The 3,989-nt window shown below is 49.3% G+C and overlaps 1 non-coding gene across 1 annotated transcript; it reads left to right on the forward strand.

The window, feature by feature from the left end:
• Positions 1-467: 467 nt before the first annotated feature.
• LOC119473588 lies at positions 468-583 on the forward strand. The gene has a single exon (XR_005202796.1). It is a non-coding gene; the product is annotated as a U5 spliceosomal RNA (small nuclear RNA).
• Positions 584-3,989: the final 3,406 nt, after the last annotated feature.

Genomic DNA, 3,989 nt, shown 5'->3' on the forward strand with positions numbered 1-3,989 from the left:
GGAAAAACCCCTCCACATCTGGTGTTAGAAGTGTAGAGTGTTGCCAGGCGCGGTGGCTCACGCCTGTAATCCCAGCACTTTGGGAGGCCGAGGCAGATGGATCACGAGGTCAGGAGTTCAAGACCAGGCTGGCCAAGATGTCGAAACCCTGTCTCAACTAAAAATACAAAAATTAGCTGGGCGTGGTGGCACACGCCTGTAATCCCAGCTACTCAGGAGGCTGAGGCAAGAGAATTGCTTGAACCTGGGAGGCAAAGTTTGCAGTGAGCCGAGATAGCACCATTGCACTCCAGCCTGGGTGACAGAGTGAGACTCCATCTCAAAAAAAAAGAAGTGTAGAGTGTTACAGAGAAAACCGTTTGTTGGGCTGGGAGCAGTGGTCGACACTTGTAATCCCAGCATTCTGGGAGGATGAGAGATCTTTTGGGAGGATGGCTTGAGCCCAGGAGAGCAAGACCAGCCTGGGCATACTCTGGTTTCTCTTCAAATCATACAAATCTTTCACCTTTTACTAAAGATTTCCATGGAGAGGAATAATTCTGAGTCTTAATTCAATTTTTTGAGGCCCTGTTTCTTCGGGGCTGATGGAAAAAAAAAAAAAAAAAGACCAGCCTGGGCAACATAGTGACACCCTATCTCCACAAAAGTAAAAATAAAAAAATAAGTCAGGTGTGGTGGTGTATGCCTGTGGTTCCAGCTACTCAGGAGGCTAAGGTGGGAGGATCACCTGAGCCCAGGAGGTCAACACTGCAGTGAGCTGCGATCACGCCACTGCACTCCAGCCTGGGTGACAGAGCAAGACCACGTCTCAAAAAATATGGCCAGGCATGGAGGTCCACACCTATAATCCCAGCATGTTGGGAGGCCACAGTGGGCAGATCACTTGAGCTCAGGAGATCAAGACCAGCCTGTGCAACATGGTAAAAACTCATCTCTACTACTAAAGATATAAAAATTATCCAGGCATGGTGGTGCATGCCTGTAGTCCCAGCTACTTGGGGGGCGGAGGTGGGAGAATCACCTGAGCCTGGGGAAGTTGATGCTGCAGTGAGCTGTGATCAGGCTACTGTACTCGTGTCTCGTAGACAAAGGAAGCTTCTGACTCAAAAAATAAATAAATTTAAAAATACATTTATTCCCCCTATACACTGAAATACGGGTGTAATGACTGGACCTAGAACCATCATGTTGACCCCAGCAGGAAACCTTGTGTCATTCTTGGACCCCTGTTATGGGTTGACTTGTGTGCCCTCCAAAGAGACAGGTTAAAATCCTGCCCCTAGGCCAGGTGTGGTGATTCACGCCTGTGCGGGCAGGTCATCTGAGGTCAGGAATTCAAGACCAGCCTGGCCAACATGGTGAAACCCTGTCTCTACTAAAAGTACAAAAATTATTTGTATGTAGTGGCTGGAGCCTGTAATCCCAACTACTCCGGAGGCTGAGGCAGGACAATCACTTGAACCTGGGAGGTGGAGGTTGCAGTGAGCTGAGATCTTGCCTCTACATTCCAGCCTGGGCTACAGAGCAAGATTCCATCTTAAAAAATAAAATAAAAAATAAATTCCATGCCTGTAATCCGAGCACTTTGGGAAGCCAAGGTGGGCGGATCATGAGATCAGGAGATCGAGACCATCCTGGCCAACATGGTGAAACTCCATCTCTCCTAAAATAAATTAGCTGGGTGTTGTGGCACATGCCTGTAGTCCCAGCTACTCAGGAGGCTGAGGCAGGAGAGTCGCTTGAACCCAGGAGGCAGAGGTTGCAGTGAGCTGAGATCGCGCCATTGCACTCCAGCCTGGGCGACAGTGCGAGATGCCGTCTCAAAAAATAAAAATAAATAAATAAATAAATAAATAAATAAAGTCCTGCCCCCAGCACCTTGGAATGTGATCTCAGGAAACAGGATCTTTATAGGAGTAATTGAGCTGGTTAATGAGGTGGGCCTGACTCCAATATGACGGGAATCTTCCAAAAAGGAAGTTTGGGCACAGAGACATATAGACACAGAGAACAGACACGGTGAAGGCAAAATTCGTAAGAAGGAGGATGGGGTGATGCATCTGTAATCTAATGAACGCCTGGGGACACCAGAAGCTGGGAGAGGAGCATGGAACCTGGAGCCTTCAGAGGGAAGAGGGCCCTGCTGACACCTTCGCATCAGACTTCAGCCCCAGAACGGTGAGGCAGTACGTTTCTCTTGTTCAAATCCACCCAGGTTTCGGTAGTTTGTTATAGCAGCCCTAGGAAACTAATACAAACCAGCTACTTTTTTGTTTGTTTGTTTGGATGTTTTTGAGACTGAGTCTTGCACTGGCACCCAGGCTGATGTGTAGTGGCATGATCTCGGCTGACTGTAAACTCCGCCTCCCGGGTTCAAGCGATTCTCCTGCCTCAGCCTCCCGAGTAGCTGGGATTACAGGTGCATGCCACCATGCCTGGCTAATTTGTTGTATTTTTAGTAGAGACGGGGTTTCATCCTGTTGGCCAGGATGCTCTCGATCTCTTGACCTTGTGATGCACCTGCCTCGGCCTCCCAAAGTGCTGGGATTACAGGTGTGAGCCACCATGCCCGGCCTGTTTGTTTTTTGAGACAGAGTTTCACTGTCATCGCCCAGGTTGGAGTGCAGCGGCAAAATCTCAGCTCACTACAACCTCTACCTCCTGGATTCAAGTGATCCTTCTGCCTCAGCCTCCTGAGTAGCTGGGACTACAGGTATATACACCACCATGCCCAGCTAATTGTTTTGAGTAGAGACAGGGTTTCACCATGTTGGCTAGCCTGGTCTCAAACTCCTGACCTCAAGTGATCCACCCGCCTCAGCCTCCCAGTGTGCTGGGGTTACAGGTGTGTGCCACTGTGCCCGGCTGTGTGTGTGTGTGTGTGTGTGTGTGTGTGAGAGAGAGAGAGAGAGAGAGAGAGAGAGAGGGAGAGACAAGGTCTTGCTCTGTCAACCAGGCTGGAATGAGATGGCAGAATGAGGGCTTACTGTACCCTCAACTTCCTGGGGTCAAGTAATCCTCCAACTTTAGCCTCCTCCCTCCTCAGTAGCTGGGACTATAGGCATGCATCACCACACGTGGTTAATGTTATTTATTTAATTTTTTTTGGGGGGGGGACAAGGTCTCATTCTGTTACCCAGGCTGGAGTACAGTAGTGTGATCTTGGCTTACTGAAGCCTTGACCTCCTGGGCTCATGTGCGTGCCACCATGGCTGGCTAATCTTTGATTTTTCGTAGGGTTTCACTATGTTGCCCGGCTGGTCTTGAACTCCTGGGCTCAAGCTGTCCTCCTGCCAGGGCCTCCCAAAGTGCTAGGAACGAGGCATGACCCAACGTGCCTGGTCCAAAGCTCTTTCATATAGATTGTTTTGATTCATCACACTAGTGTTTCTCACACATGGGAACTCACTGCTGCTGAGAATTTGTTCTTGGTTTCTGCTTGAGAAGCACTTCATTTAGAAGTTCCTTTAGGCCCGAGGCTGGCGGATCACCTGAGGTCAGGAGTTCAAGACCAACTTGGCCAACATGGTGAAACCTTATCGCTACTAAAATACAAAACTTAGCCAGGCATAATGGGTGCCTGAAATCCCAGCTACTCAGGAGGCTGAGAAGGGAGAATCACTAGAACCAGGAGACGATGGTTGCAGTGAGCTGAGATGGTGCCACTGCACTCTGGCCTGGACAGCTGAGTGAGACACCATCTCAAAAAAAAAAAAAAAAAAAAGTTTCTTTAGGCCTAGAGCAGTGGTTCACACCTGTAATCCCAGCACTTTGGGAGGCCCAGACAGGTAGATCACCTGAGGTCTGGAGTTTGATACCATCCTGGCCAACATGGTGAAACCCCAACTCTACTAAAAATAAAGAAATTTTAGCTGAGCATGGTGGCACATGCCTGTAATCCCAGCTACTCAGGAGGCTGAGGCAGGAGAATTGCCTGAACCCAGGAGGCAGAGGTTGTGGTGAGCCGAGATCGCGCCATGGCACTCCAG

This window comes from Cebus imitator, unplaced genomic scaffold, assembly GCF_001604975.1.
Source record: "Cebus imitator isolate Cc_AM_T3 unplaced genomic scaffold, Cebus_imitator-1.0 Scaffold169, whole genome shotgun sequence".
NCBI lineage: Eukaryota > Metazoa > Chordata > Mammalia > Primates > Cebidae > Cebus > Cebus imitator.